The 18,882-nt window shown below is 42.6% G+C and overlaps 1 protein-coding gene across 2 annotated transcripts in view; it reads right to left on the bottom strand.

Moving 5' to 3' along the window:
- Positions 1-18,882, bottom strand: part of NR3C2 (nuclear receptor subfamily 3 group C member 2) — a 294,312-nt gene that overhangs the window by 126,803 nt on the left and 148,627 nt on the right. The window lies entirely within an intron of this gene.

Genomic DNA, 18,882 nt, shown 5'->3' with positions numbered 1-18,882 from the left:
GGTGCGACTGGAATGTCGTCAATGCAACGCACCTTTCAGTTCAGGCCAGGCTCTTGAGTCCGGTCCACACAGCTCATGACGTTTGCTCCCTGCAAGCCCCTATACAAGGCACGGAGTCCTCAGGTCAGCCCTGGGCCCCACCTGTCCCTTCACCTGGCTGCTCACGCACCACTTCCTTTCCCACCTTCTGGGAATTGCTGAGTCTGCCTCTGGTTTAGACTGGTGAGAGCAAGGCCACAAGTGTACAGAGGGTGCTGAGGGTCTCTCGCACGCTCCAAGTTTCCAGTGTGTGAAAAGCACCATGACAACTTCCCAGACGCAGAGGATGGGCAAGAGGACAGTGGTCAGGAGGTGCCACGTCACGCAACGCATGGTTCTCACAATGTGCCAGAAGTCCAGTAGGGCTCTCAGAGCCGCACAAGGTCCGTAGTTTCTAATGGCATGTTATTAGTGTTTAGTATGCGGGGAGATGAAGAAAACACCCTGTGCAAAATGAAGTGTGAGAAGGGACTCTCCACTGTTTGGGGGGTTCGGGGGCCTTTCAAGGTTTTACAGATGGATTTTCAAGTTTCTCCTGGTAGTCAAATCTTAGAAGCTCTAGAGAAGACACCGTAATGGGACCTGGTGCCATCCCCTCTTTTCTCACTAGGACAGTATTCAGTGAGTAGACGCCAGGCAGTGTGGTGGAGAAGCCCATGGCAGCTCCTTCATGTATGAGTGTGTGCGCACATGTGTGTGCACATGCATGTGAGCATGTGTGTGTGTGTGTGTGTGTGTGTGTGAGGGCAAAGGAATGCAATGGGAGTTAAAGGAAAAGGGCACTGAAGTAAATATTTTAAATTTCCTGGCAGCCCCATTAAAAAGTAAAAATAAACAGGTGAAATTAATTTTAGCAATATGATCTACTTAACCCAATTTAGCCAAAATATTACCGATGCAACATATAAGCGGTATAAAAATTATGAGAGAGTTTGTAGTGTATTTTCCATACTAAGTCAGCAAAATGCAGTGTACTTCACCTCTGTGACACATCTTGCCTAGGACTGGTCACACTGCCAGTGTGTGACAGCCAGAGGTGGCCAATGCCTCCACCACACAGGACAGAACAGGGTCAGAGCATTTTCCTGAACATTCCATCTGCCACATACCACAGAGCAGTCAGAATAATGTGACGTGTTCTCACGACAGAAGTAACTAGCGGAGGATTAGGGAGAGGTGCCCCCTGCGAGGAGATGCTAGTTGTGTTGCCAGATGCCAGCAGGCCCAGAGGTAGGGGGAGAGATGTGTTCTGGCAGGGGCTGAGTTAGGGTGCCGTGAGGAGGCACGGTGGGTGGTGGACTTGAATAACCCCAAATCTACAAGTCCTCATTATAGCAATAAAGCTATTCTGAATGTACAATCTGTTAGCCATTTTCAAAGCACTGTTCCATCCACCGCTATTATTTAAGACCAAAGTCTGGATACAGCTTTTTACAGGCTAATCCTATTGCAATAAAGTGGTTTTTAGAAAGGACAAAAAATCTGGGAAGGATGGTCCTATGATCAATAAGATTGCCTCAAATACTACTAAACTCTACTGATTATTTTTAAGAAAAACAGCTCAAAGTTACTTTTACTTATTTAACTGCCCCGATAATTAGTTTTAAAAGGGGTTTCCAGGATCCACTTAAAACCCTCCTGTATGAAACGAGACTAGCTTCCCCAGGTTTCAAAGGGCTCTATGGCACCTCCTTATGCATCGAGGAATGAAGTACACTAACACTCACAGACTCCCACACCATGTGTGCTTTTCCGTAAGTGGGGAACCCTTGGTCAGCTCACAACAGTGCTTGTGATTCTACAGTGACACAGTCACGGATCGAAAACGCGAGGCTGTTCCGATTCCCCACGATGGCAAAGAGCATCTGGAAGTGTTGGAAAGCGAGTCGTCTGCTGACTTGACCAGTGTGCCAAGTATGACCTCGGGGCCCGTTTACTGAAGAAAAGTGCTCTATGATTGCCACTGTAATTTGGGCAACAGGAAAGTTTCCTGTGGTTACATCACTCACAACTGGCGCTACGAACAAAGTTATTAAGAGGGGTTGCTTTGAGGGACAGACAGTCATTTATGTAAGACAGTGAGTTCATATCACAGTAAATCCTGGCTAATATGTACCAACAGGTCTGCTGCATGTATGTCGGTGGAGCTGGCTGGGAAGCCCTGACAAACTACCACCTGGACAGATGGAGCTGAGACCTATCTGGAGACACTGACTCCCTTCGTTTGAAAGGCCAATGACGTGACGGCCATTAGTTCACATACTGGCTTTCCAAGGGTTAGTTAGCCATAGGTTTGGGGACGGGAGCAGTGAGCATCCTAGCTATTTCGAGGGAAAACGGGTAGAAGTTTACAAAATCATTCTTGGACAATGTAGACCGACTCCAGTTAAAAGTTTCTCACCGAGGCGTGCTTCCTCTCTCCACTCTTCTCCAGTACGCCACACTCAGGCTGTTAGTTACTTTGTCAGGAAATGTACTGACTCTGGAGTCAGATTCAGGTTTGAGCCGAAGCTGTGTGATCTTTTCCCAAGTCACCTAACACCACACGGTTACTGGCAGGAACACACATGCAAATATAAGCTGTTGTCACAACTGCACATGAAGAAATGGAGGTAGGTTTCGCTGTGTGTTGCTTTTTAGCAGCAAGACTGCAGGTTCTTAGCTTAGGCTGCCAGTGTGTACTGGTTTCTGCAGACCTGATCTTGAAAGGAGAGAAACTGCCAAGTATTTTTAAAAATCAGTTATTGCACTCCTTTATCTTGTAAAAACTTCTTTTAAGGATACATCTGCATCAGGCTTATGTGGGCAGAAATCTAGTAAAATGAGAACTACTCCTTGTACAAAAATTAGTTCGGGATCTGCATCCATAGCTGGTATCATGCTGTGAATCTCTTCTGCAAAATTGTATCAAATAGTATCATAGCTTTTACTGTCATCCATCGCCTGATTTGATAACAAAGCAGGACTATTTTAACAACTGGAAAAGCTGCATCCTCTAAGCCTACATCTAATTTCAATGGTATTTATTCTCCCCAGGATTCCAAGCACTCCCTTACTGGTTTCAAATACATATTTTATATTTATTTGAATATACATTTATATTTAATACATTTATATTTAATGTGTGTGGTAGGGGGAGGTAGAATTTGATGTACAATTACTGTTTCTTTGACACCATACATATTAGTCCATCAAGTAACCACTTACAGCAGGGGTGTCAAACTCATTTTTACTGAGGGCCACATCAGCCTCACAGTTGCCTTCAAGGGGCCGAGTATAATTTCAATCCCTTAACTGTTAAGGAGTAGTTATATTTACGCAGTCCTAAAATAATACTCAGCCCCTTGAAGGCAACTGTGAGGCTGATGTGGCCCTTGATGAAAAGGAGTTTGACACCCCTGACTTAGAGCTTTCCATATTTGGTGATGTTATGTCCAGTCTGACAAGTGGTAAGAACACTGCAAACTGCTATCCTTCATTTAATGTCCACAACATACTAGGTAATTGGCGGATACATCCTCTCCAACTGCCCAAACATCAGGAGTTAGGCAGGTATCAGCCACCTTTATTTTCTAGCCAGAACCTTGCCCCAGGTCCTAGAGTCACAACAAGGACAGTGTGGAGTCAGACCTGCATGTCATCCCCAGCTCGGCCCCTGGCCGTCTGACTATGGATACATGGCTTCATTCTTCTGATAGCTTCCTCATAGAAAATGAGGGCACTCCTTAACTCCTATGGACGCTGCACAGAAGTAAGGCCAGAGACTGTCCGTTTCAGCGCCAGCTCGCAGTGGCGTTAAGTACATGCGAATCGTGATGAACAGTACACACGGTGACACCAGGATCTGAACGCAGGCTCCTAAGGCCATGATTCCAGCGATAACACAGTACATCTAACCTTTAAAATGGGAAATGAGACACTATCACCTAGCTTCACTTACTAAGCTAAAATTAAGAAATGCCCTTGTGAGAAAACAGAACACACAAAGATGAGAAGTTTAATGGTGGTTGCCAGAAGCTGGGGGAGGGCAGGAAGAGTGAGGAGCCACTGTTTAATGGGTGTACGTTTGAGTTTTATTGACTCGGCCAAAAAGCTCCTTTAGTTTTTTCTGTACAATGGCTCTCCAGTAGTGCTTAGCTGTCTTTAACTTCATTCAAAACAATTTTGTTAGATTGTATTGTGACAGCTGCATGCATATCATATCAGCATGTCATATCAGCATGCATTTTAAAGAAAACTTGTAAAAACGAGTGACTTTTTGTACAGCCATTTTAATATGGAAGATGGAAGAAGATACGCAACATTTTTTGTGTATTATGCTTTATTATGGCTGTCAGATTTATTATTTATTGATGAAAACTTTGTATAAGAAAATGGAATTATGATCTTTTTTACATATAATAGAATTATTTATTTTTTGAAGATTTTATTTATTTATTTTTAGAGGGTAAGGGAAGGAGAGAGGGAGAGAAACATCAATGTGTGGTTGCCTCTCATGCGTCCCCTGCTGGGAACTGACCTGCAACCCAGGCATGTGCCCTGACCCGGAATCAAACCGTGACCCTTTGGTTTGCAGGCCTGCACTCAATCCACTGAGCTACACCAGCCAGGGCCAATAGCAGATTTATTTCACTATGTGATCTTAATAGAATCTTGGACAGTGGGAAGACTGTTTGTCCTATGTTTTACCTGTGCAATATAAAGTAAGTCATTGCCAAGTGATCTCTTACTTGGCTGTTCAGTAAGAATGAGTAGGTATGGGAAACATGATCTCAACACCTGAATGTGAGAAAGTGGTTGGTGTCCCCTTCTCATATGATAAGAAAGAAAGCAGAAGGCCCTTTCCGTGACTCTCTATGGAGTGGCTTCTGTTTGAAAGAGATTGGTCTACAGCAAGCAGCATACTTACATCACAGGTAGACACCTCTCTGCATAGTGACATATCCTTTGACTAATTGCTTTTCCCCAATCACCTGTAACTTATGAATGAATGATGGGATAATGCAATTACTAAAGAAAAAACACTATTTAACTAACATGTTACATGTTTTAAAATGTTCATTAATGTCTCAACTTAAATCTTTAATATATTTTAGTAACTTTAAAAATAATATTTAATATGGGGACGATTTAAAAAATTCATTAATGAGCTCTGGCTGATGTGGCTCAGTGGACTGAGCACCAACTTGCTCACGAACAGGTCGCTGGTTCTATTCCCAGCCAGGGCACATGCTTTGGTTATGGGCCAGGTCCCCAAATAGGGGTGTGTGAGAAGCAACCATTTGATTTATCTCTTACACATCGATATTTCTCTCCCTCTCTCTCTGAAAATCAATCAATCAATAAATAAATCTTTAAAGAAACTGTTCATGAAAGTACCAGACACAAGTATCTGAAATGACATTCTTCCTGTAGTCCAGTTAGCAACTGAGAAGCTTAAAAAAATCATAATCATATACATGGAGGGCAGGTAATTAAGATATTTTAAAGTGAATATTGTTTTGAAAAATTTTATAACTAAAGCCATTGAATATTAGTATTTCTAGAATTATTTCTCCACCTATTGTCTCTTAAAGACAGTGATCTTTTTATTAATGCTAATTAATACTCACACAATTACTATTCCCTTTTAAATGGTAATTTCTGGTCATACTGGACAGCCAAAAAAAAAAAAAAAAGAAAAGAAAAGAAAGAGAAAGCACAGTTAGTGCTTATGTAATAAGTTACGGGGAAGACAAAACAGAAAGCCTCCTGCGCATTCCCACGTACGTGAAGAAACAGACTTCATGTCACACTCTCACATGCTCTCTCCTCACTGTAGGAAAGACAGTTTGCTTGATTTTTCAAGTAATTTAAAGCTTGCTTTCTCTTCCTGGTTTGTCTTTACAAAGAGTGAGTTAATGGCTCAACAGAGGTCAATTTTTACCACTAAAATACTTTCTTTTTCCTTCCCATCCCTTCCCTGTGGGTCATGACTATAAATTACAACTTACTCTAAATAAAGAAAATAGGCACCAGCACTTGAAAACTCCAACCTTCTGCCTAGTCAACTGAGTTCAACACTGAGGATCTTTGTAAAGAGGCAGCTCTTTCCCAGTTCCATTTCATTTTTTTCTGGCTTCACTGAAAAAGACAAAGTTAACTCCTAAGGCTCCATGTGATTATTTTTGCTTTACGGGTAGTTTTCAAGATATGTTGTACAGTGAGTGATTTAAAGAAACAAAATGTACATAGCGTAGAATGAAGTGCAGGGGGGTCTCTGGAACCCCTGCGCCCTTTCGTTCCTGAGAATGGACCCCAGCACACATGCAGGGCCTCGGCCATAATGACAGCCAGCAAGCAGTCACTCCACAGGCATTGGCTGAGCTGAGCGATCGTGCCTGTTGTCTGTCGGATCCGACACTGTGGGCGCAGGTGGGATGTTTCTTTTCCCCCATTTTCTATGTCTGCTTCATCCCAACTCGGCTCTTGCCCCGTTGGTTCCCTGCCTTTTCATTTCTCTTCTTAGCACCTGTTCCTGGCTCAAAGGATTCTCCAAGTTCTAGATCTGGGTTTTTACGCGTCACTGACCTTAGTCTACCACAGCTTTGTTTTTGTGAAATGCTAATCAAATTAGGCAAAAGTCAGCTATTTCAATATTTGGGAGACATAGCATAAATATTTTAAAGTATCATCAATTATAGCAACTCAAGTTCTTAAAATAAATCTAAATCATAATCAGATGAGTCAGAAGTACATTTAATTTAAAAAATGGAAAGGGAAGGTTGTTTGAAGGAATTGTTTATCCAATACCATTTAATAATGGCATTTCCCTAACAATTTCGCCACCTCTTCTCCTTTAAAAAGTGATTATTCTTTAAGATTTGTAGTTAGTGACTATAAATGCTCTTCATTATTATTCTCTGTTGGAATGCAACTTCAGTTCACATTGGTTAGTAAAAAACAAAACAATTAGTACTTATGTAATACAAGTAACGTCAAATTGCTGAGCCTGGTTCAACTGGGGAAATGCTGTGATGCAGGCCGGATGAAAAACAATCAGCCCGGGCTAACTCTGCAGTGGGGCTCCAATGAAGTCATTCACCAGGAGTGGGAGGGCAGGAGAATGCGGGGTGTTTTAGAAATGTTGGTAGAGTTCATTAAAAAAAGAAGAGGAAAGTAAAAGGTAGTTGTGACCTTCCAAGCTGTGTAAGGTGTGGAAAGTGTGCAAACTCTTTGTTCCTTGATGATGTATTGGGGCGGACTGAACTGAAGCCCTGATTTAGAAGACGCGGGCCTCCCCGCTGTGGCCCTTCAGTGTGGAGCTCACGCACAACGCAGACCTGCCCGAGCCAGAGAGGAGGAGCTCAAAATCCCAAGCCTGGCCTGAAGAAATGCATGCTTTCCTTTAATTTTTACTGCTTCTTTTCAAATCAATTATTTACTGTGTATATAAGGTAGCTACAGTTTAAATATTCTACATTTTATTGAGACAGAAGGTGTACTGATTGTATTGCTCTCTAAAAAGGCGAAACCTCTTTTTAATAAAACTGTAACATTTGCAAAGCAATCCTTTATTGTTTGTATGTCAGTTTAGATGTATCTGCACTTGTTGAGCCTCCTAACTCTGAGAGACAGGTTGAGCTGACTTTGCTCTCGTTTATAGGATGGGGTACAGATGTTCCACACTGGCCCCAAGTCTCGGAGTGAGCAACGCCATTCTGGACTGAAGTCCCGGCTGTCTGACCCCCAAGGGCAATTCTCGTTCTACTCACACTGTACTGGGCATAAAAATGACTCTGGAACCTATGGTGGTGATGTTTTTTTACATGATTTCTTACTGGAAAATTCTCACAGTAAGTGTTCCAGTTGTTGAGAAATATCCAAGCAGCCTTTCACTAAAATGGAACGGTGGTCAGCATGGCTTCTATGAGGGTGGCATGGATCTCCAAACTCAAGTCCTGGTTGTTCCTTCTAAATTGGAGAAGAAAATAGAAATAGAAGAAGGGAGGAAGAAGCATTTGCTCTCCCCCAAAATTATACAGTTTTGATTTTACTAAAACAAATATAATTTAATGAACTTGCACTGTATTTACAATGCTATATAGAAGTATTAATTTCTCTTAAACTTCCCCCAAATCTCACCCCATTGACTCCTCAGCTAATTTGCTTAAGTAATTTCAGTTCTTGCTGACAGTTATGATATCTTTCTAGATTTATATTCTTTAATCTTTTATTTCACTTGCTTTATTCCATGTTTTTACCAGTAGAAAAATAAAACATTTTTGCAAAGATGCATGAGGTTTTGAAATGCCAGTGATTAAATGGAGCCTTAAACTTATGCCTGTAAGGAGAAAATGCTTTCCTCACTCTTCCTCGGGGAGGGCTCTGTGCTGTGGAGGGTACAAGAGTTGCTGTGCATTAGCAGCACAGCATACAGGAAGGCGATGCTTCTGTAAAGGCACCGTTAGAGTCAGCACATTCGAGGATCTAGCCTTGACTACTACAGAGCTTCGAAGACGGCCACCATAAGGACAGAAAGTAGAAATAATCTATGTTGCTCAGAACAGCTGTGAGCTTCTTCCCATGGTGTCAACCTGCTCTCCCCTGGACGTGGAGTTGGTCTCTGACACAGGAGGGAGGTATGTGAGTGTGAGAAAATGTGAGCGTGTGCACCGTGGTCTTACGACAATTCCAGGTGGTTCTGAAGTCTTCTTGCTCACATTCAAGGATGTACCCCCTCTCCTGAGCCTCAGATAGCAATCACTGGGTGACCGAGGGAGGCGGGGCAGAGCGCTGTAAGTGCATGTGCACACGTGCATGTATGTGCAAGCACACCTGCCTGTGGGTGTCTGTGTTACAGGGATCTGCTTATCCCTACAAAAGTCCTTATCAGATGGGTAGTGAACAGAGATACCAAGGAATAAGGTTAAAAAAAAGAAAATCACTATACTCAGTATGTCTGTCTTTAAAGAGCACAAAATTGCAGGAAAGAATCTGGGGGACTTGAAACACTGGTATTTTCTTCTATTTGCTACAGAAATTTTCTGCCTTCTCAGTCGTTAATTGCTTCATGTTGAGGCTCCCTGCAGCGCCGTAAGCTGCTAAAATCATCACTGAGGCTCTCTCTGAGGAGCGACAACAGCCCGCTCACTGGTACCCCAGCGAGCACTGCACTCAGCAGGCCTGTTCCGCTGGTGCTGTGGGCCCGACACCTTCGCTGGGCTTTCAGTTTCGCTGTGTAACTTCCCGTCTACTGCACCCAGCAGCCATAGCAGCCACTGACATCTGTTGCCTAGAACTAAACCCACCTGCCAAACTGCCTAAGACCAAACTATGCTGTTTCTTTATTTTAAAATGTTCCAGGAAATATCTCCGGGTAAAAAGTGAACTTTTTCAGAATCTTGTCTCTGCTTTTCCAGTCCTCTTGACCTGGACTGCTTTATGTCCTTGGGAGAGCTGATCTCCGCAGTCTCCACAGTCCTAACCTCCATCCATCGTCTGCATTTTAAAGGGCTTCCTCCCCAGATCTCCGTCAGAGATCCCTACCCGTCTCCAGCACTAATCCCCCATCAGGCTTGGCAAGTCTTCCTCCCCACCCCTTGGATCACGCCTCCTACTCTGTTGCACTCATTCTATCACAGGTCACCCCTTTTTACTTCCTGTCCTCCTCAGTTCCAGCCCAGCTGTCTTCTCTCCTCTAGACGTCCCTGCCATAAACCACTGCACAGCACCAAGGGACAACACAACCACCTCAGCCACCAGTTGATTCTTGCTGCTGTAAAGAACCTTATGAAAAGACTCGCTGTATTTAAAGACGGGCTGAGATTTCTTATTCCAACCTGAGGGTCTTACATAACCTGACCCCAGGGTCTTCATTCAGACACCCCTCTGTCCCTGGGCATGGGCCTGCACTAGCCAAGGGACTCGGGTCCCAGCCCCCACCCCCCAGCCCCCACCACCTCAATGCCTAAATGCCTTCTCCTCCTCCTCCCATCCTTCCAGGGAGCTATTTTGGCATTTGGTTGCAGCCAATTTAGCAATTTTCATTTGGGGGCACCAAATCACTCTCAAGGGCGTCCAATCCTGTAAATTGTATAATCCTAATCACACCACGAGTTCAACCTCCATGAGAGTGGTGTCCCCTGGCTCACGGGTCTGCTCTCTGCCACCAGGCAAGAAGCAGAGAGCCGAAAGTGGAAGCGTTAGTAGCTCTCAGTTTTGCCAGAGGAAGGCCCTTCTTCCAATGCTTCTCTGAGCCTCCTAGGCTACATCTAAATTTTATCACACCCAGGAAATGAAACACAGGAAGATAAAAATTTTAAATAGAGCTCTAAATTAATATCAAGATGTTAAAGGTGGTAATGGTATTTTTTTAAAATATGGAGTTCATTCCTTAAGAAAAAAATTGAGACTACCCCAGTTCTTTCCCATTAGGGCAACAGAAATTCAAATTAGAGTTTTAACTTGAAATGGCTAGGAGTTAATTATTTAGGGTAGGGTGGGATAACTCAAATTACAATGTGCTCTTCATAAGTGTTCTAAAGGCAGAGATGCTGCCCTACTTTTTGATGGGTAAAAATAGTTGGGATTTGATAGAACTCTTGTGAGAGGCTGTGTAGCTTACATGTTAAGTATAGAGTCGGAATGCCTGGGCTTCCTGGGTTCAAATCCCACCTCCGCAGCTTCCTGCAACCTGGGTGACCTTGTGCTAGTTCTACCCGCCTCAGGTGACTGATCTCTAACATGAGGGTAGATAATAATGCTATTTATATCGCAGACTTATTATGTAAATCACACTGGAAATATACAAAGTTCTTAGCATAATGAGCGCAAAATAAGTACTCAGATATTTACCATTATTGCTATGAACTTTAAGAGTTGAAGGGTCATCCCATGAAGCCTTGTTAAAAACAGTCAGTGCTTTCCTGGTCACAACAGTTGCTTAGCGTTCAGATGTAATGATATTAATTTCAGAACTCACAAAACTTGCAGATTTAAAGAGGTCGTTATGAGGAATAAACGAGCTAAAACATGGAGCAGTTGGTGCGGTGCCAGGCATCCAGCGACTGCTCAGTAAATGGCAGCTACTGTTACAGGAGCAGGTGACTTGCGAATAAATCACTGTTCCAGCACCACTCCTTAAGAGAATCCAAACTCTCCCACTAATACCAACCAGAGAGCTCCTTTAAAAAAAAGACTTATTTATTTTTAGAGAGAAGGGAAGGAAAGGAGAAAGAGAGGGAGAGAAACATCAGTGTGAGGCTACATCTTGCACACACCCTACTAGGGACCTGGCCTGCAACCCAGGCATGTGCCCTAGACCAAGAATCGGACCTGTGACCCATTGGTTCATAGGCCTACGCTCAATCCACTATACTATACCAGTGAGGGCAAGAGTTCCCTTTTAAATTTCAGGCTATAACACCCATGGAAAGAATAGGCATGTTGAAAATAAAGTAGTTCATGAATGTTTTCCCATCAACAGGCAACCCCCTGGACTAGTTTGTAAGAACAGCGTGGGTCTGCTGACTCAGCACTGTCTTGGGTTTGGCTGCTAGAAAGCTAACAGCCAAAACAGTGGCTGGTCTCTACAAAGGCCCCAGGGCTTACCATTCTCTACATCATCCCCAATCCTGGCTCTATGTCTGGCTCTCATCCCTTTGTCTTGTTTTTTTAGTTCACTTATTTTAAATTCCATTTGAACTCATGGAAAGCTGTTGACTGCTTTGGATTTCTTTGGGGTCACAAGATGGGTTGTAAACAAACACATCAACCCAGGAAATAACTCTGAGAAGTATGCACTGTGCTTCTAACTTACACTTTTCAAGTCTGCTATGTGGAGTGTACCTTTATGTGAAAATGTAAGCTGCAAGGACCTCTCTTTGGATTATGCCAGCTTACTTGTAGCCCAAATGTCCTCACTTCAAGTCATGTTCTAATAGATTACTTCAACATCCTTTGTACTTCAGAGAAAGTGACAGAAATGAGAGTGAATCCCACCCATATACTTAAATAGTAATCAATCAATCAATCAATCAATCAATGTTGTTTGAGCACCTGTTACATGTTTGCCATTTTCTCTGCACTGCTTAGCAAATCAAATGCACTGGACTGGCTAAAATTCAACAATAATCAAAGCTTAATGATGAATAAAGACCAAAAGCTGGGACTGAAAATTCCACAGATGCAATAATGTCTGAACTTCAGCTAAACTAGGAATAACCAGACCAAGTAATGAAGATTTCTCTGTATGCAAACTCGGAGAAGGGAAGGGAAAGATTATTCACATACATGCAACACATGCACACAATGTTCTAGATACATGCCCTCTGAAGTCCTAACCTCTCTCTCTAAATACCCATTTCTTATGCAAACACATCTACTTTCACGGATGATGACTCTAAAATCTTTATTTACAGTCTTGCTTGTTCCCCAGACTTCAGACTCGCATATCCAACTTCCTGTTAGAGCCACCTGACTGGCCTACAGACATTTCAAGTGCACTGTCCTACACCAAACTCCATTTGACTCCTCCTGGCAATGCTTTTTTTCCATAGACTTACCAGCTGTTCATATGCTACATAAGTAACTAGTTTCTTACACTCAACCGCTCCACCACCCCTCACTAGAATGTAAGGCTCCACCCCGGCAGGGATCTTCATCTATTTTGTGCCCTTGACCTTCACCCAAGATGTCCCTACATCTGCCTAGAATGGTGTTTGGCATTTAGTAGATACTGAATAAATGTTTGCTGAATGAAAGAACCTTTTCGTAGTGTTGTGATTGGGATGAAGGGGGCGGGGGGGAAGGAGACTAAATGCCATTGGAAAACATTAAAATGAAAAAAAAGCAAAAACATTAAAATGGAAAAAAACAGCTTCTCTCTTGTGCCCCCAGAGCTGCTTGTCTCCCTAACCTTAGCAAAGACATCAGCAGCCCAGTCTGGGGAGTCTTCCTAGACCTTTGTCTCCTGGGTTCCAACACGGAACCACCAATGACACTTCCCAGAGAGCCTGGTGTAGCTAATGCTGTCGGTCTACTCCTGTCTCTGCTCCTCTCTTCCCCAAATGATGTACAACAGCCCTGGAGCTGGCCCCCTTCAAATGGGCATACCTCCCTGCAGCCAGATATTAACTGCAACGCCGAGTTTACCGTTCTGCTGCATGCAAACAGTCAGAGGTTGGTTCTGCTTTGCCCAAGAGTCCAGGACCCAGTCCCAGTCTGCACTTTTGGCCCTACCTTCTGTCACCAAACCTCGTAAATTTTCACAGTGGAAACATGAAGTTACTTCTGGTGCCCTGAGCAGACAGCCTACCCTTATTCCTCTAAGCATTGCCAATTCTACTATCTCAAGATTCAGTTTGGGGTCAATTCTTTAAGAAGCCTTCCCTGTCCTTCCAGGCTGGCCTAAATGTCATGGTTCTATGTGTTCCCATAGCAACCACATAGAGGGATAAAAAAAATCTCCCAATCATTTGCAATGAATGCTAAAGCATTATGCATATGCAGGGAGGAAAGCAGTGTTCATAAAAATGATAGTTATAATCTACTGGGGAGGTATCTGTTTAAGCTCTTATGGTAAGTATCAGAAAGAATCAGGTACCTGGTTCCTACATCCTGGTAAAGGGAAAAATACTTAGCCTGGGAAGTGTTTGGGGAGAAAAAGGTAAGCCAGAACAGTCTTTGGTGTCCCATCTCTGACTCAGCAGCTCTGGAGCAATCACAGTGGACTTCAATGTCCACTAGCTTCTGGTAGTGGCTCTTGGGAGCACTGGGGGCCATATCATATCATAGAGTGAAGACATCTAGTAAATGTGCATTACGTTATTCCCTTAATTTAATGTTGCCAGGTATAAAGGGACAGCTATGTTTCAATCATTATACAATACCACCCTGATTTAGCATGTGTCCACTAAATGTAAGTTCTCCAGCGTGCGGCACAACGGGTTGTCCGACCCCACACCCCCATGTGCTCACGCTCCTGCTGCCTTGTCCCCTTTTCTCATGAGCACATGCAGCACTGGTAGGGATAACTGGAATGTGTGACATTGTCTGATGCTGTCTTCTGGGCCTCTTGAGTTTACTCAAAAATTTTAGAAAAGTAAAGAAAATTATTAATATGCCATTACATTTTCATAAAAACATCCCCCCATGGAATAATCAACTTTTAATTTAAAAATTTTTTAAACCTATATGCTATGAACTTCATGCAAAAGGAATGAGGTACACGGTCACTGGCTGGTTGTCTTAAAATACTGCCTCTATTTGAGGAATCCTGAGATTAATCTACAGTTATATCTTTTAAAGCAGTTTCATTTCAGGAAATAGATTTATAAGTCTCTTACTTAAAGGGAAATGTCTGAGTTGGAAACTGACATTCTTTGATTTGGCCGCCTTTAACAAGCTACGGCCTCTTTTGCCTAACAGGTGTGCTTACAAAAATATAAATCCAGTTGACTTTATACAATAACAAGCTCTCTTCTTTTATGGTCATATAACTCTTCCATGATTTGAAGTGGCTGTGTCTTCAGACACGGAAGGAACACTGAATACCCCAAAAGGAAACGAGGTACTAAAATAGCGTGTGGAGTGTCATTGGCTCTGTTCATTGAGGGGTCACAAAGCAACATACACATGAGGTAAAACACACAATTGACAGTTGGGGAGAGACTGAGATGATGAAGACACAGACTAGAATTACAGGTTGCAGGTTAGAAGTCCACGGGCTTGCATAAATTCGGTGGGTGGGGGGGTGTCCTTTGGCCTTGAATGTTCTATGCCACACATACGTACACGAAACATTCAGTTTGTGGCTACTAAATGTGTCCTGTCCTGCTAGGTTCTGGAGCCAAGACTGTCCTACCCTGAAGAGGTTGGAATTCCCTTTGACAGCTGTCCATGTTTGCCCTACTGTGCGGCTTCTGCAGCTTACTACGGGAGGAGTCTCAACAGGCCAGGCCACTCTGGAAAATGTACAGGAGCCTCTTCAGGATGGTGAGACACCCCACTCCCCCCACACGCCCTCTGAGAACTTTGAGAACTGCAAGACTAGAAGGAGCTTTACCACCCCAAAGGGTGGCTCTATGGGCACAATAACTTCTTACAGGAAAATGAAGATCTAATGAAGAAAAAAATGAAGGGCTTACCAGTGAAGACCTACTGTGCTGTGCTACTGTATCATTTATAGGACCTCTCTGCACAGACGTGATCAGAAAAGTTTAGCATTTTGTTCTTAGAAAATAATAAAGATCTAGTATTTTGAATCTACTTTATGATGTACAAAATCTGCACATTTTGGTTTCACGTAACTTTTCATGGTAATATTAAGATAGCAAAATACTGCGTCTCTCTTTTATATATAAAGAAACGGAGACCCAGAGGAGTTAAATAATTGGCCTTGATCTCACACCTCGTGAGTGCCAGAGCTGGAAAGTAAAGCGAAGTTTTCTGAGCCAAAAGCCAGTGCAGTTTCAGCTGCAAGGGAGAACCCACTTAAAGATAATACTGATCTCTCTCTGGCTCTAAATATATACTTGGTTGTGGGCTAAGAGTCAATAATAATCAAAGCTTAATGATGAATAGAGACCAAAAGCTGGGACTGAAAATTCCACAGATGCAATAATGTCCAAACTTCAGCAAAACTAGGAATAACCAGTCCAAGTAATCACATATACAAAGGCTTTTTTTCAGATAAAAGCATCCCCACAAAACTCCAAGGCAAACAAGGGGTTCAAAATGGAAAAAGAAAATGACAAACTTTCACTTGTAAGGTACCATAATATGGCTTTTAACTGATGCCACTGGCAAGTAAGTTATTCCGATGAAACTTCTGAGTGTTTTTATATGAAACGTTTAAGAAACAAAAAAAAAAAACTAAGCACACAAATACATCCCATTAAACAGAACAAAGATGACACAATCTACACTTTATGATGTGCAGATCCCCACACAGTTACCGCTATACGATCACCCCACGCCTTAGAGTGCTTCACCCTTGGGCGCAAAGCCTGAAGCCAACAAGCGCAGAGCCCTGCCGGCCCCCCTCCCACTGCCACCACCCCGTCTCCTTGGCAGTGGTCATTGCTGCATCTGTCCTTGGCGGTGGTGCTCCCTTTGGCTTCAGCCCACCCCCCTTATCTCAGCTCCCTGTACCTGCTGCTCCTTAGCACTCTCATCAAAACCTGTGCCATCAAAAGAAGAGCCTCAGGTCATCATGGAAACCAGAAAATGAACTTAGTAAATATTCAAACATAACACCTACACACATTTGTACATGTGTATGTGCACACGCACACACACATGCACAGGAGGCGCACCAAACTGGGTCTTCCCAATGCTGACATCACTTCCTTACTTACCAACAAGATGAACAGATGACACCAGGGCAGAATTTTCATGAACTTGAGAGTTATGAAGAATACAAAAAATACACGATGAGACTGGGAGTTGTGAAACTTTAGGTTGGGTCTAGGTTTGGAATCATAAGACTTTAAGATGGGTCTAAGTTTGTGATTATGGTTTCTGAACAGACTAGCTGATTGGGTCTTATCCCAAATGTCTTCATCCATAAAAGGGGAAGAAACATAATATCCATAGACCATAGTTTTGTGAAATCAGTGCCTCAAAGTAAATAAAGCATTAAAAAATACCTTATTATTAAATCACAAAGATAGCCACATTTCTCATATATTTATCCCCCCTCCCCCACACAGGACAGAACAGGAAACTAACACAAACTACAGAAACAAGTCAGTTGTCACTCTTGTGAAGTTTAAAATTAAAATTGATAGCCTTGTTTCATGCATGTAAGTACTAAAATTCTAATTTCCAAATAAATAGGAAGTAAGCTATATTAATGCAAGTCTTAAAAGACACCCATCAAGTTTCATTATCCATTACTGATCATCTTTCTAATGAAGGAAAATGACGGGCCATTAGGTTTTTTCACCTAAAAAAAACCCAATACAATTGTTTCCTCAGCTATTTCCATAAAAATCACTCAAAACAGCAAAAAGGAAGCCAAAACTTGCAGACAGCCTTCTGCTGCAGAGGCAGAGAAGGGCTGATTCTGGAAACAGTGGACGCCTGGGTTCTGACATGAAGACAACCCATGGGCAGCAGCTACCACCCGCACCTTCTTCTGTTCCCTGAGTATCGAGCCCAGAAGGGGAGTTCCTAAAGCGAAGGTACAGGCAGAGTTGGAAGGTGCCAGAGGTAAATATCAACTACTTATTTTCTACTGAGCTAATCAGATAGTTAAGAAAAAAGAGAAAGGGTAGAGGGACAGCCTTTAAAAATAAAGTAATTTCACTATTGTACACATAAAATTTTCCCATTTTCCTGAAATGAGGCTTCTGGTCACAGAACTCACCTTCCCCTAAGAGACATGCCTTGTCTACACGAGTTCAAGTTGGTGGACCCTGGCCAGGCCTAGCCTATGAGATCCCTGCATTCCCCGGTCACAGGAGCTGGTTTGGAGCAGGGCATGGGAGTCAAGGTGAGTCCAAGTTAAAGTCAGTCGGGGCTTTTATAAGAACTGCTGCGAACAGAAAACTTCTCCGACAGTGGCCTGACAGAACTCGCACACCGGCAGAGCGAGAGCAGAGTCAGGCAATGTGGAGCATTGACTTTAACAACCTGGCTCCTGCCCACGGCTCGCCTGCACCCAGGCCGACACTGGGACTTGCAGGTACATGACCATCCACTGGGGCTTGAGCCGGTTTGTGTTGAATTTTCTGTCACCTGTGACCAAGAACCCACATTCGGAGAAAGAAATACGAAACTCCTATTACCGATTCAGCGCTGGGTTTGGGGACTATTAAATACAACTAATAAACTAATAAAATATTATTATTTTGTAAACAATAACAATGTAAATAATGTGAAATCATGTAATATCCATTCAATGATGCAAAGTCAATCCCAGAAGCAAAGAAATAATTAATTGATCAGCTTTTTCATCATAAAGCTAAGGAGATTACCTTGCAGTCTTCAGCAAAATAGACATGGAATATTTGAGTCATTTATGCTTAAATCTCCAAAGCGGCAATTTATCTCTCAGGAAACTTCCCTGAGAGATACATCAGTAGATGTCTTGAGGCTGAATTCCTTAGTGAAAATAATGTCAATGATACAATACTACTTTTGCTGATAGCAAAAATTCTACACTTCAACCAGTCATAATGGTCAACATTAATAAAGCCATCTGGCCTAAGTCTGACATTAATTGCTTATAAATGAGGGCAAGAAAGGCAAAAATAAACTATGAGACTGTTTCTCCTTAGGAGGTACAATTAGTTGGACAGAAGAAAAACCCATCCTAAAAGAGAATCTCCAACTTTTCCCTTAATTACCCACTTGAAAACCTTCAAGAGGAATAAAGGTAGGACTCAGAGACCTGGAGTCAGAGGTGACTGTTCAGTGACCTCATTCTGTGTAGAACACAACCCAAATTACAGAGGTGAGACCGACAGGAACATTTTACTTTGCTGCAAACACATATACTTACACAGCTAACCCCCAAACAACACTCTGTAAATGGCATCAGCCCACAGATACATAATATTTATTCTCAATAAATATTGTAAATGTATTCTCTCTTCCTTAAGATTGCTGACTATTTTCTTTTGTCTAGCTTACTTTATTATAAAAATACAGTGTATAATACACATAATAACATACAAAACATGTGTTAATTGACACATTCTTATGTTATCGGTAAGGCTTCAGGTCAATGGTAGGCCATCAGTAGTTAATTTTGGGGGGAGTCAGACAATACACACTGATTTATGCCTGTACAAGGGGTCAGTGCCCCGCCCCCACGTTGTTCAAGGATCAACTGGACAGAAATGCAGAAATAAC

This window comes from Sturnira hondurensis, unplaced genomic scaffold (assembly GCF_014824575.4).
Source record: "Sturnira hondurensis isolate 20B ecotype Veracruz unplaced genomic scaffold, ASM1482457v3 Scaffold0010128, whole genome shotgun sequence".
NCBI classification, from domain to species: domain Eukaryota; kingdom Metazoa; phylum Chordata; class Mammalia; order Chiroptera; family Phyllostomidae; genus Sturnira; species Sturnira hondurensis.
The sequence above is the reverse complement of the archived record's forward strand: the minus strand, read 5'-3'. Positions and strand labels throughout refer to the sequence as shown.